This window comes from Indicator indicator, chromosome 9, assembly GCF_027791375.1.
Source record: "Indicator indicator isolate 239-I01 chromosome 9, UM_Iind_1.1, whole genome shotgun sequence".
In the NCBI taxonomy this organism is placed as follows: Eukaryota; Metazoa; Chordata; class Aves; order Piciformes; family Indicatoridae; genus Indicator; species Indicator indicator.
The window spans coordinates 21,842,318-21,857,625 of NC_072018.1; positions in this window are offsets into that span (position 1 = coordinate 21,842,318).

The following is a 15,308-nucleotide window of genomic DNA, read 5'->3' on the forward strand; positions in this document are numbered from 1 at the left end:
CTGTACAAATACCTGTCTCAGTGCTCCTCTACTGATTCCAGCTACTGTTCAGGCATCTTCCCTCAGTTCTTTACCAGGATTTTCTTACTTTTTTTCCTCCACTTACAAACGATAAACCCACCTCTGAGCTCCTGATCCCAACCACTATGGCCACATCTATTTTCCTCTTCCTGCTGTGCTTCATGTCTCAGCAGTTTGCTCTGCAGCAATCCCAAGCTTCCCTCACTTTCTCAGGGTGCTCGCTGGATCCAAAATCTTTAGGGCGTCAAATTTTCCTCCAGGGACAAAAAAAAGAAGCATATAAAAATGTTTCAGAGACTAACACTTTGGCTAGGTGGATATGGCTGTGTGCAAGAACAGCACTTTCCTGACACACAGGCAATCTATCTGCCAAATTTCAAATCCTAGCCTGAAGTAACAGTTGAAAGCAGAATAGGCAAAAACTTGTTAATAAAACAGCTGTAAGATTTTTTGTTTTAATATTGGCAGAAAAACACATTTTCCTCGACCCAGTTTTGAAAAGAGCTGATTCATTTTTTGTTCAAGTTTCCTAAAATATTCAGCTAAACACAGACACTTTTCACATTTTCATAAAGTTTTAATCAAATTATTATGGCCTGGCAAAGTTATAAACCACTGAAAACAGAATTAAAAAATGATAAGGGCTGAGCAACCTTTATCACAGGCTTTGCTACTGTGGTTAATCCCCAGAGGGGGGTTATTAAACCAATAACAATTTTAAAAGATTATGGAATTACTTAGTTTTTGATTTTTTGACTCACAGATATTACTGATCTAAATATTTTTGATGTCTAATTATGATAGAGAAACACAGCACTAGTAGAAGTTACTGCAGCACACACACACTGCTGGATTTTGCTAAGAAAAAAGTTTCATGGTGGGTGCAATAGTAGAAGAGTTGCAGAGACCTCAAAGTTTTTCCTAAGTCTGGATTTTCTTCCACAAAATAATGCAGTTGCTATTAAGCTGGTAACAAACTCACATTTCATACTGGAACACATTATTTAATTATCTTTACATGAGGGAAGGAAAATTCAGGAAAAGATATATGTACATTAATTTTATTGCTTTTTAAGTGCCATAATGCTGTGAACACTGTTCCTTAACTGGCAGAAAGATGGGCTTCCCTGCAACATTTCAAAATAACACACATTTCAGACTAGAAAGCAAAAAAAGTGATAAATCTTCTCCCAAATATCAGCCACCGATTGTGTCAGGCAAATGCATTCTGGTTTTTAAAGCTTCAAATTAAGAACAAAGAATAGTTGGTTTTAAGTTTGTTTAAAAGCTGGCCAATGTTATATTTGCTTATTTAATCTTCATTAAATTCAAGTTCCCATCTGGCTCTTTTTCGTGCTTTTTTCAAACCCTAATTTAAAGCATTAGTGCTCTATGCTAGTTATAACGAACCATTCCTGTCAGTTATTGCTCTCTTGACAAAAAAAACCTCCACCCACCCTTAAAAATTTAGCTGATATCTCTATATAAAAAGCAACAACACTACCAAAACCCCAAAGAAGTCCCAGACTCCTGGCATTTCCAAACAGGTCGATATATTTGTAACATCTTTACCAAGTCCATGTATCTTCTTTATTGCTCTTCATAAACAGGCTATTGGATCCTTCAGACTTCCAATGTGAAAAATGAAAGAATTTCCTCACATTCTTGTCTCTCTTATCTCATAATTGTTTTGTTCAGAGCAGTAGGGGAGAACAATATAAATGTCTCTGCTGTTTTATTTGCCCTTTTCAAGCTCATTCATACTTTCCTCTAGGGCATTTTTTTTCTCCTTTTCATTTCGAATTTGTATCTGTTTACTGCTCCATACACACAAGCAAGCTAAATTGTTCAAGATTTTATTCCAGAGCCTTATGTAACACAGATAACAGAACAAAATACTTCACACTGAGATTTCACGATGTCTTCTAATGATGTTATGAGGTAAAAAAATTTAGGGCTATGTCCAGCCCCAGGGAATACTTGTACAATTGACCTTGTGTTTCCAAATCTGTTAATCTTGTGAGCATGAAACATCAACCATCCATTCTTCCATACATCTTGGGCTACCTTGTTGCAGTCCTTGTTCTGAGCTTGTAAGGAGAAGGATGCAAGAGATTGCTGGATAGCAGCAACCGTAAACTCTGTTCTGAATGACAGGGTTCACAGCTCATGTATGTGTTGGAGTACAGCAAGTATAACTGGAGAAAGCAGAGGGCTAGTTTCAGGAAAGACATTATTTTTCATTACTTCAGGAATATAAATTGTGTTATGGAGCTTCAAAGAAATCCTAGGACAGGATACTGGTTATATTGAGTTTTCATGGCAAGGTTTTGGTAGTAGAGTGAGCTACAGTGGTGGCTTCTGTGAGAAGCTGCTAGAAGTTCCCCTGTGTCCCACAGAGCCAGTATCAGTCAGCTCCAAGATAGACCCACTGCTGTCCAAGGCCAAGCCAATCAGCAATAATGATAGTGCCTCTGTTACAGCATATTTAAGAAAGTGAAAGGAAACACTGTATGACAGCAAATGCAACTGGAGAGAGAAGTGAGAATATGTGAAACAATTCTGCAGACACCAAGGTCAGGAAAGAAGGAGAAGGATGAGGTGCTCCAAGTTCCAGAAGAGAGATTCCCCTGCAGCCTGTGATGAAGATGATAGTTAGGCAGGCTGTCCCCCTGTAGCCCATGGAGGTTAACAGTAGTGCAGATACCATCTTTACATTGTGGTGGTGGACCCTGTACTGGAGAAGGTGAATGCCTGAAGGAGGCTGTGACACCCCTGGGATCCTGTGCTGGAGCAGTCTTCTGGCAACACGGAGAGAGAAGCTCACGCTGAAGCAGGTTTGCTGCCAGAACTTACAACCTCAGCAGGTATCAACACTGGAGCAGTCTGCTCCTGAGGGACTGCACCCTATAGAAGGGATGTACACTGGAGCGGTTTGTGGAGAACCCATGAGAAGGACTCATGCAGGAGAAGCTTGCGGAGGACTGTTTGTCATGTGAGAGACCCAATGATGGAGCAGGGGAAGAGTGTGAAGATTCCTGCCCCTGAGGATGAAGGAGCAGCAGAAACAACATGTGATGAACTGACCAAACTCAGTCCCCTGTGTTGTTTGTTGTTTGGGGAGAAGAGGTAAAGAAATTTGGAGTAAAATTAAGCCTGGGAAAAAGGGAGGGATAGGAGGTGGGGATGATATTTTTAAGATTTGGTTTTATTTCTCATTACCCTACTCTAAATGTATTTGTAATAAATAATAAGTTATTAAAAATAATAATGCAATTAATAATAAATTTCCCCAAGTGGTGTCTGTTTTGCCCATGACAGTAACTGGTGAATGATCTCTCCTTGTCCTATTCTTGACCCATGAGCCATTTTCTCACCCCTTTCCAGAAGAAGAGGGAGATTGATAGAGCATCTTTGGTGGATACCTGTCATCCAGCCAAGGTCAACCCATCACAGAGAGCTGATTGCTAGCCATAGAGTGCTATCATTTTTGCATGCTTTTTATTGGTCTCACAATTTCCTGGCAGGACTTAATTCAGGCTCTGAAATGGACTACAGAATGGATGGCAAATAAATAAGGTGCTGGCTTGCTACTTGGTTACTGACTGGTTTGGCATCTTCTACAAAGCCATTCTTCAGGCTCAGTGTAGATGTACAGTTGCTCCTGTATGTACATGTAAGTAACATGGTTGGTAAGTGACCCAAAATGTTGGTATGCTAGGAATCTCTTGGTTCATTATATTATTGAAATACCAGCTCTGAGGAGAGATCTTATATTTAAAATTCTCTGAGCAGTTCAAATGGATGTCCATCTATTTTAAAATGCTTTGAGTGCCAAAAAGGTGAGGCCCAGGATGAATGGGGTGGTATGAATCATACTTTGTAAATATTTTTAACTATAACTTGTTGTGGAGCCACAGATAGACTTTAGCTTTCTTTAAGGACAAGTTAGTTGTTTTTGATTCTAAAAAAAACCTCAGCAGATATTCCAGTTAAGTCAAGCCTAGTCTGTTCTATGTATGCCCAGAGATAGAGGGTGGCTGAAAGGGTTTGGAGAGCAGTTTTCCTACAGTTTCCCTACAACTTTCTTAAGTGTTTGTGAGCCTTGTTGTGTATAAAGTTGAAATAAAAGCAAAGGAAATTCTTTCATTTTCTGTGACGATTATACAGATCTTATTTCAGCAAAGTGGAAGATCATCAACATAGATACAGAATAGTTTGCTTATTGATAAGTGCTAGTGTTGCCTTGAGTTGATTATACCTATAGATATTTCCCCTGACAACACAGGGACAATAATATCATTCCCATCTGTTGTTTTATCTGTTTGGATTTTTAATTATAAATAATTAACTCAGATATTGGCTACTTCACGTGTATGTGCATATGTGAACACATCTGATGATCTTCTGCAAATCAGAAATCAGAAAACTTCTGTATTATTTATTATTATAGTAGCAATGTTTTTTAAAGCATAGCTGTACATGGAAAGGACTACAGTGCCAAAAGTGACAGCAGAAGAATTAATGCTTTCTCCAGGCCCTTTTCCTCTCAGAAATGATTGACAAGGTAATTTTCTTCTTGTACTTTAATAAAAGTGTATGCATTATACACACCAATAAATCCTCACCAGGCCAATTACACATCATATGACTTATCTTGTCACAGCACATAGTATCCAAGCAATAAATTAAAAGGCATGTTTATATGCAGATTTGCATATGAGGATGTTTTCCAGTCCCCAGACTCAATTGTCTTATGAACACTACAACATGCAAGAAAAAGAAACAAGCTGACTAGGATTTTGTGACTAATAAATCCTGCCTGGTGAAACAAGCTACATCTGTATGACTTACAAGAGTGTGCTGTATAAGTAACACTTGTTTTACATATTGAAATTATATTGGGAGATGAAATACTGAACAAATACTGAAACTCTTCCTTTCACATGAGATATTCTGTGCATATGCAAAGAGATATTCCTATTCTTACCACTTTGCAATGTAAAGGGACCTTTCTATAAATGAGAATATCACTTGTTTTTCACTTCCAAGTGTGCCATTTAATGAGAGGTGGAAATTCCAAAATTTGTTTGCATCCTGGGCTTTTGAAAAATCTTTGATTAGATCTGAATGCACGCTTTTTAAGAATGTCTCTAGTCTAAAGACACAGGCTTGATTGTGGATTTTGCTTAGTGAGGGCTTATCAGCCTCTTTTGTCCTAAACTCAGCTGTTTAATAGTATGGAGGCAAAAAGTGGGGGATTCATCTTTATTTCCAGTCATAAAGCACATTCACTCATGAGATCTAGTGCAACATGTGCAGTGTTCCTCCCATTTTTTGGTGTGGGGTGACCCATGCATTGTGGAGTGTGACTTCATTGGAGGAATGGAGGTGATGGATTAGGTCATGTTTCTGTGCTTCCAGCAGGGTTGGGTATTGTAAGTGCCTGAGGGGAAACAAACTGTTCAATATAATGGAGCTGAGATTGTTGTGCTGGAGGGAAATGGGGGAAAGATTGTAGCCTCTGAAACCCAGTCTGTTTCTCGTTCTCCTCTTCAGCAGTGAATTACCCTGCTGTCCCTCCTCTGAGCTCTTGGTGAAACCATCATTTAGTCCTTTGAGTGTCTATGAATAGAATTACCCACTTTGTTGCACTCTTGTTGGTCAGGATAGCTTGCCTGAAAGTGAGTAAATATTAACCATGTTTCTAACAGATGCATGATTTATGAAAGTATCCACACGTTTGGTTTCTACAGTTTACAGAAGTAACTAAAATTCCCTAGCACCTAGATGCCCACCTAACATGTATCACTCCATGTAGATCAATAATCACCCTAGGAGGCAGACCACAGAAAATTAGTCTTCTTATTCTTACCCTTTTGATGATACAGTCTGCTATTTCAAAATCAAAATGTGTTTTTACTGTGCCTTTCAATGTTTTACTGATTAGATGCCTTCTTCTTTTCTTCTGGGTCTAAATTATTTAAACTACTGTTTCACAGAAATAACATTAGACCCTAAACATTTTAGTGCAGAAGGGCTTAGAAACAATTAGTTAAAATTAATTACTGTAGCCTAGGTTCTTAGTTACCTAACATTTAGTTGTTTCATCAAAAATTCAACAAACAAAGGCTGAACTTGGGGAGTGCATATGAGATATCACTTTCATGAGGCATGGATCAGAATTGCTTGAGGTCTGTTTTCACAGATGACAAAAGGGAACCGTGGCCAAAAAATATACCTGCACTATAGACCAGGGCAAGGGAATATGTGATGCTGGCATTTAAAGGAGAAAATAAACTTTATGTGTCATAAAAAAGCAGAATGGAAAGGAAAAATGTTAGTAAAGCACAGTCTTTTTGCAAGCATTTTAAAGGGTGATGATGTTTCTCCTTAACTTTAGACACCAGTCCTTGGGGTTTAAGTTTTTTGGTGGACAGTAGAGAGTTAGAAACTCCTTCAAATGACGAATTAGCACACAAACTGGTTTGAGAGCCAGGCTTCCTGCAGCATCAATAATGAGAGATAAGCATGACCAGCTTTCTAGCTTGGACACCTTCAGCAAGTCATATGACTTCATACCAGGTGAGTATCACCTAAGACTTCAAGTGTTTAAGGCAAACTTTGTAACGACAACCACAGAACAAGAATCCCTGTCATATCACATAAGCACCAATTTATGACGGGTCAGCTTCCAACATCTACTTGAAGGCAGTGAATACTTAGTGTGTTGCTGTCACTTTCTTGCCACACCGTTGACTTCAACAAGCAGTTGGCACTTCACAGTAGTGAAATCTCAATCTCATTCCACTGCACTTGGAAAGGATAATGTATTCATATTTATCATGGAAGCACTGTAGAATTTATGATGTCTTTTGTTTGTCATTTTCTTGTTTTTAAGGTTTGCCATTTTTATCCAGGTTTCATAAGGAAACAAGGCTTAAACCGTCATGCCCTCTGTCAGCTCCCTCCTTATAACTTCTGAACCTGGGGCCAATTTCAGCTCTATTTGACAGAGGAGTAAAGATTATATTCCACAAGTTTTGTGAAAATCAACAGCTTGATAGATGAGAGAATATATTATTGCTCCAGATGAAGTCAAGGACAGTTCAATCCTTGTTTTTTTCTGTTTGACCATGACCAACTTGCCAGTCCCTGTGGAGTCGTCAGTCAGTACCAAGTAGTGCTGAACTAACCAGGGCCCAAGTCATCTTTCACCTGCCTACCGGGCAAGCAAAATTGAGAAAGAGGGTCTGGTGGTGGCTTTGGGAAATTGAAAGGGAGTTTATGCCATAAGTAATGGTGGGGAGTTGTAGTAGTGGCAGTGATATGATTCAGAAGATGAGGAGGAACTGCAAATACTCTGGTAGGAGGAAATTTGGAAATGAAAAATTCTTTATTCACCAAACAACATCTCATCTTCAATACTCTGTCTTGTATAATTAACTGAAGATATAATAAATATCCTGATGGTTTATAAATAGGAGTAGGAAGGACAATGATGAAACAGAAATGTCTAATAATGGTGGAAATCAGATCTTTAACAGTGCATTGTGAACAAGTTCATATAAAGATCCAATGATCTCTTGGTCTGTTATATTTCAGTTAGCTATAGATAGATTTAGTTAGTAAATGACCCATATGGAAAATATTACCTATTAGGTTTTGCTTGTTCTTTAACCTCCAGCAATCATCTTCAATAAGTTTTCTAACAGTGACATATTAGGATCAGAGGAACAGCAGCACAGAACCTGTAAAATTATTTGTCTCTTCCAGTATCCAGTCTCAAAAAGTCATCATAATGAGATAGTCTAGGGAGGGTGCAACCAGTCTCCTAATGAATAACTGTAACAACCAGACTTTTGGGGAGATTTCTTCTTCACACCAGTCAGTGATATGCTTGTGCCTTGCAGCAAGAGGGTTGATGTCCATAATGAATCCATATTTCAGTCATTTAGCTCTGGATAGTCTTAATAGTAATACAAATGCACTAACTCAATGTTTGGGTTAAAAAAAAAAAGAAAAAAGGAAAACAAAGTGTAGGACAGAAACTGTAAGCACTTAGTGAGCACAAAAACGGGAAAAAAGGAGTTTACAGACGTGAGAAAAACACCAGTGTCTAATAAAATTGCTTTTATTAGCTTAATTTGCCACATATAGTGCAAATATTTAACTTGAATAAGGCATGAATTGGTAAAAAATGTGTGCTGTACCATTTAAAGTGCTATACTTGAATAAAATAATGTATATCTTTTCATATGCAGTCCTTGAAGTCACACTACATACATCTTTAATTTCTTCAATTAAGAAAAAAAAGAACAAATGGAGTTAGAGTTTAATTATTCATAGTTCATTTGAGAGAAATCTTTGTAAATGAGAGGAAGGAGAGTTGTGCTATCTGTCATAAAGAGAAAAAGAATAGATAGAAAATCCACTCTATGAACTGTTTGACAATACAGAAGCTTCTGCCTTCATTAGGTATTGCTGCCTGGTGTGCAAAGAAAGATGCATTATAGGGAGAGCTATTTAGGGGGTCATGTCATGGAAACTGTCCCCAGAATACTGAACTGCTGATTGGCAAATAACTGCAGTGCACATTTGATAGAGACCTACTAAGGCATGCATGTGCAGGCATGTCCTTGAAGCTTATTTATAAAAAGATGGGAATATAAGGAACTGCCATATTGGATAAGACTTATGTTCCACTCAGGCCACATTTTTCTTTGGTGGGAGCCATAGCCAGCTGAGTAGTCGAAAAGCATGTGGGAAAGTTGTAGGAGATGTGTCCAAGGAAGTCCATAATCACCAGAGTTTTGACTTAAATCTTCAAATATTTATTCATTCCAGCATATTTTTTTACGTTCTTGTTAAAAGAAGGGATATTTTTGTTGTCAATAAGCAAGCAAATTCCTCTTTGGATTTTACTGGACTATTGATCTCAAGACTGCTTTGCTGCACTGAGTTCCACAATCTTATCATGCCTGGGATGAAAAATGATTACTTTCTATCAGCTTTGAATTGATTATCTTTCTTTTTCATTGAATGTCTCCTTGGCAAAGGAGAACAGAGCCAGCAATCTGCCTCTTTGAAGAGGAATCCATTACTTTATATGCTTTTATGTAGGCTTTCTGGGTCTTCTAATTTGCAAAGTCAACAATCGCAGTATTTCAATCCTGATTTTTTTTGTCGGTGACCTCTGTTCTCCTAATGATATTCATCCTGTCTCTGAATACATATTTTTAAATAACTTTTTTTTGAGATGACAGGGTCTGATTTGAAAACAATATTATAATGGCACATCATTATTTCATATGATTGTGGCATTAGGATTTTTCTTGTTATTAAATTGCATTTCCTTGTTTAATTGCAACTGCAGTCTTTGTTATGTGGTTGCAACTGATCTCTTTCCCAACATAGTTTAAAGCAGTGTGCGTTGTATGTGTAACTCAATTTCTTTCTGTTTGTTACATATTACTTTCCATATTTTGGTGGGGAACTTTATTTGTTATGTGATCATTAAGCTAAGATCTACACAGTTTACATTTCTGCAAGAATCCCTGAAATGGTTTCTGGACCTCAGCTACGAAAATAATACATTGTCATCTACAGATTGAGATGCTTCCCTATTCATCTTCCTGCTCCAAGTATTAATAGGTATGTTAAATAATGCCAGTAACAATGTAAAATCTGAAGGCACCTGCTATTCAATTTTTAACTTGGCCATTAATTCTTACTTTGTTTTCTGTCTCTTAGCCATTTCTTAAATCACACTGATACTTTGTCTCTGTATGACTTTCTAAGTTCAATAGCAACATATTGTTAGCAACCCTGTGGAAAACTTTGTGTAATCAAAGGAATCTTTTCTCCTTCACCTCCTAATTTATCCACACATCCAAAGAATATTAATAGAGTAGTGAAGAGTAGTTTCTCTCTGCAGAATTTATGCTAATGAGATATTGTCTTATCATGATTTATCAGGTAGCATGTTATTCTATATGCAACAATAATTTTAAAAAATTATCAAGTTATAAGACTTTCTTGAATACAAGCCTAGCCTTAAGTAAAGTAGAGGTGCAGTTTCTGCAATCTGATACCTTGAGAGAGAGATTGCATGTACTTGAACTATAACCACCTTTGTCCAGGAAGACAATCAGTACAAAGAGACAATCAGCATGAAAGGCAGTTTACAACAGTGGCTCCTGAAAAGCAGAATGCATCTACAATAAAGGTGTAGCCTTGAGCAGAGTCCACAATAATAAAATCTATTCCTGATGATCATCCCTCTGATATGTGCTGTGCAGCAGCAACCTTAAGAAAAGGCGATTATGGCATATTTGTGAAGGGTTTGGGAATGAGAGCTTGTACAAAATGCACAAGTTCACTTAGCAACACCTTGAGATGAGAGCACGGTTTGTGGTACAGACTGCAAAAGTTGCCTACCAACTGCCATGGAGAACTCAGAAAGCTGGTGGTAACAGCAGAGCACTAATCTGTTTCCTTAAGAGAACATTTTCTCCTCACCTTCCCTGAACTAGGCAAATGAGCTTAATGATGAAGATCCATAAGGACTTCAACACCTGGATGTGACAGAGCATCCTGCCAGCTGGTGTTTGTCAGAAATGATCCAAACTCCTCTTTGGCTTGGATTTCTTTATCTGTTGGCCTGCTACTTTTGTCTTTGTGCCAGCCAAAGAACTAAATTTATAGTTGCTCTGAATATTTTAAGATTACCTACTGGACCTAGATATTTGGTCTAATAATTAATACAATTCATTGAATTACTTTTTAATCTTTATTTCTGTATTTTAATTAATGTATATGATACCTAGAGCATAGGAGGCCAGGCCCTTCCAATTGAATTGAAAGTAACAGTATTAAAAAATTTATATAGAAGACAGGAAATAAACCAGAAGCATAAGCATTGAAATGCATCACATTCTTCTTGGCTTTCTTTTAGCACGCGTAGGAGTGCTAAGTTCACGCCCAGCTTAAAATATAAATTGGAATTGTCAAATTTCTGCTAAGGCAAATTTGCAGAACACCCCAACTCTGGTGACTTTGTGGCCACAAAAAACTAGGTGATTAATTGCAACTTCCTTCAGCTGAACTAGACGCTACAAGGAAGATGCCATTTTGTTTTAAATTTATCACATCTTGTTTATTGTCTTGGAGATTTTCCCTGATTTCTCTCTCTCTTTTTTTTGGTGGGGGACGACGACACAAATTATGCTGTTTTCAATCCAAAGGACATGATCATGTTTGAGAAAAGCCTCTCTGACATGAGTGGATCATCTTGCATGACTTACAAATGCTTATTTGTCAGATTACTTACTAAATGCTACTGAGGCAACAGTTTTTCCTATTTTGAAGAGAGGAGATGAAGTAAAGCAGTGTAACACAAGACTGTATAAAAATAAAAGCCTTCCATGTAAAGTGTGTGTGCCAAGGGATTATTGCTCCTCTTCACAAAGACCTTCACTTGCACAGACATGCAGACACACAAATGATCACTCACAGTGTCATAGGCTACTGGCAAAAGGATGCTGAAAAAGACACAACTGAAAATTAGTAACATCTCAATACCAAAGATTTTCAGAGCAATGTACTGTGACAAGTGTTTTACATTAATGTGAATCCTTATGTCCCGAAGTAGAAGGAAATAGCCATTTTAAAATCAGTGCAATAGAAGTTTTGTATGTCTTAAGTAAAAGACAGTGTTGAATTACAAAATTGTAATTTATTTTTAAAACGTTCAGATTTCACTGCCTGTAATGACCACATATATGTGTTTTTAAGAATACAAATGTAATTGTGTTTCAGATTTGCTGAAAAAAAACCCAAACCCCAAAACACACACAGAGTAAATTTGTTTCCAAAAAGGTACAGCAGATCTGTGTCCTGGAAGACCATATTCTTTAGTGAGGAACGTAAATCTCAAATTACTACCTCTCAAAGCTATGTTCCTCTAGATTATGACACTGAGCCCTGAATGTACTGAATGAAGCCTGAGAGGCTGAATTGGGAATGACTGAAGGAGAGGCAGATGAAGTAGGAGTTATTTTCAGATTCTCCATACTCTAACTGATATTGCAGCTATTGGTATTAATCTAACCCCATCACATATTGATAAAATATAATAACAAAATTTTGATGTTTTTTATACATTGTTTGTGTATATACCTCTGAATTTCTTCTGTCATACTTACATCCTCTTTGTTTATTCACAGGCTTCTTAAACGTCTTTCGTTATCTCACAGTGATACAAACATGAGATTTTCATTCTCTATAGCTCTTGTCATTTAGGGCATCCTTCCTATATCTCTTTATCTACTTGTTACTTCATCTAATTGGAAAAACATGTATTTTCTCCAGGCTCAGAAATACCTATTATTCAGCCACCCAGGACAACTTAACAACCAGCCAGGACGAATGTAATTTAATTACTTCTTCCTCACTGGCCAAGGTGCTGACCTGCATTTAAAGATCCTGTGTGTTCTCCAATCTCATGCTGAAAAGGAAACTAGCTTCCACCTCACTTTCTTTTAAGTGATGCCTAACAGCAGGAAAAGAAAGAATGGCTTTGTTCAACCAACCGTTTCCTCAGGTTCTGTCTCTGTCTTGTCCACCAAGTGTGTCTCCTTAGTGATATAATGACGGTGCTGTCTTACCTTGCACAAAAACCAGGAAAGCTACAGTTCTGTACCAGGAAGAAAATGTACAGATATATTCTTTCGGAAAATCACTCCAAAAGAACATACCTACACTGTAACTGATCTTTAGTTCTCTTTCAAAATGCAGATCATTTTGCTCCAAAATAGGTTTTAAATCATCATTTCCTTCTGTCTCTCTCTACCACTGGTGATGGATGAGGGATCTTGCCTAGAGTTTCAAGATTTAGTGGAAAGAAATCAGTGACCACATTTTCCTTGCCCCTTTCAGATCCACTAAGGATCCAGAGGTAGTCCCCTTCCAACTCCAAAACCAAGATAACAGTTACTTATTCCTAAAATATGGAGTGTTTGACAGTTACTTGAGAAAACCTCTTCCTGAAGTGAGAAACCACTTCATCTGTGGTAACCACTTTATTTTCAGAAGCTGCAAGACAACTTGTCTGGTCAATTATCATCAAGATGAGATAGAGTATTTTGAAAACAAAATCCTGATTCTCTGATTCTCCCACCCAGGAGGGAATTATATATAACAGGAAAAATAACTTAGAGGTCTCAGGATCTGCTTTGGACTTTGTAGAGGAGAAATCACTTTCCCTGAGGCATAGGAAGCTCCATGTAAACGGGAGGAAATTTTTTTTCCCTGTAAGGGTGACAGAACACTGGAACAGGCTGCCCTAGGGGGTTGTGGAGTCTCCCTCTCTGGAGATATTCAAAACTTGCCTGGATGCATTCCTGTGTGATCTGGTGTAGGTGATCCTGCTCTGGCAGGGGGGTTGGACTGGATGATCTATCGAGGTCCCCACCAGCCCCTAACATTCTTTGATTCTGTGTAATGTCCTCTGTAACCTGGTCAACTCTTTGGGCTTTGTCAACCTCACAGCTCATACAGACAATTGTACTCAAACTGGCAGAATTGTAGCTATCATGAGTAAGATATCTTTCATTAAAATCAGATATGGCTGTAATTTACGACCACAAATCTGTTTCTCAGCCTGAGTTCATAGGTGCATTTAAAATCAACCTTATTGAAAACAAACGGCATTTAGACTTAGTCGTGCTTGCTAGGTCCAGGCAGTCAGAGAAACATGCTCTGCGGTGCATTCTGCAGTCTTGGTCCTTCACATCCCCTCCCACCAGATTTGGGATCTGAATACGGTATGCTATAGCCCTGCACAGGCTCTCAGCTGGGATTTGCTTTATGGTGAGGACTAGAGGGGAATGGGCAGTGACAATGGAACCATGCTAACTTACTAAGCTGCCAGACTCCCTCAGGTCAGATACAGGTCTCATTGACTTCTCCAAAAGGGGGATGCTAACACTGCCTTGTCATTCTTACAGCTGAATGGGGAGGAAAAATCCATTAAAGTATGTGAAATGATGATACGCTACAGTTCTGGGAGTCACAGAAGTATCTAAGATAGACAGCTAATTGTTACAGTTTTGGCAGTATGTCTCATGATCAGGCACAATGAAAACTCTGTGAAACTCTTCTTCTAATAGATCATTACTAAAGTTATTCAAAATACACAACTTTTTATTGTTTGGTGTGTTCCAGAAGCCTAGAAGCCCAAACTGAGTGAGAGCCTGTTGAGCCTCATGCTGTCCAAAATGTTATTAAGAGATGTGCACACACCGTCCAGATGAGTTGAGTGCCTTAGCTGAGAACTGAGGATATTTTATCACTGTGGTTTTTTGATGAGCTGAAATTCAGGAATATGAAGTCTAACTCCCAAGGTCAAAGCAAGACTCAGCACTGCTGGGATCTGAATCCACTACCATGCCAGATCCCTGGTCAGGCACAAGACTATCCTCTCAGTACTGTTTTATTAATTTTGTTCATCTGGGTTTTTGTTTGTTTGTTTGGTGGGTTTGTTGGGTGTTTGTTTGTTTGTTTTCTTAATGCGAAGAAGTGCTGAATTCCAATTTACTGCCAGCCAATATCAGAATTATGCAAAACTGATCATTGTTTTTCACTACATTTTGCTGGTTTTCTCTTGGAGTATCTGTGTTGTGTGATGCATTTAAAGCATTAGAGGACCCTGTAGTCCTACCACAGTGACTTGAGGAAATGACTACTTCTATATGGTAAACTAAACAGTGCTAAAGCCTTTTGCTAGGAGTATGGCATGATAGTACCTGGTATTTAACACAGGGTAGTTGTATCCCATATGACTACTGGGAGGGGACCATAATCCATGCTAACTCCTACCTAAACTGTCTGCTTGCCTTTTTCTTGGTTTTTTTTTTTTTTTTATTTTTTTTTTTTTTTTTTATTTTTTGAGAAAGCCAGTTAGCTCTGGGAAAAAACATGCCACACGCTGTTCAAACCATTCAACAAGGCAAAGAATTGGGCTCCAGGGCCTGTGCCCCAGCACTGTTTAATTTAGAAGTAAAGATGTAGCCTACAGAGTGCGTTTAGGTATCTTGAGTGTAGATTCTTGTTATCCTACACATGTGCCCTGCTGAAGAAGTCAATGCTGAGATTCATTCATACTATCCAGGTGGCTTTGAAAAGCCAATACAAATCTTAGGACAGAAAAAACAATATTAAGAGAAAAAAATGAAATAATTTAAGACCTTCAGCACTATGATTCCTTCAAGCAGTGCAAAGCCATA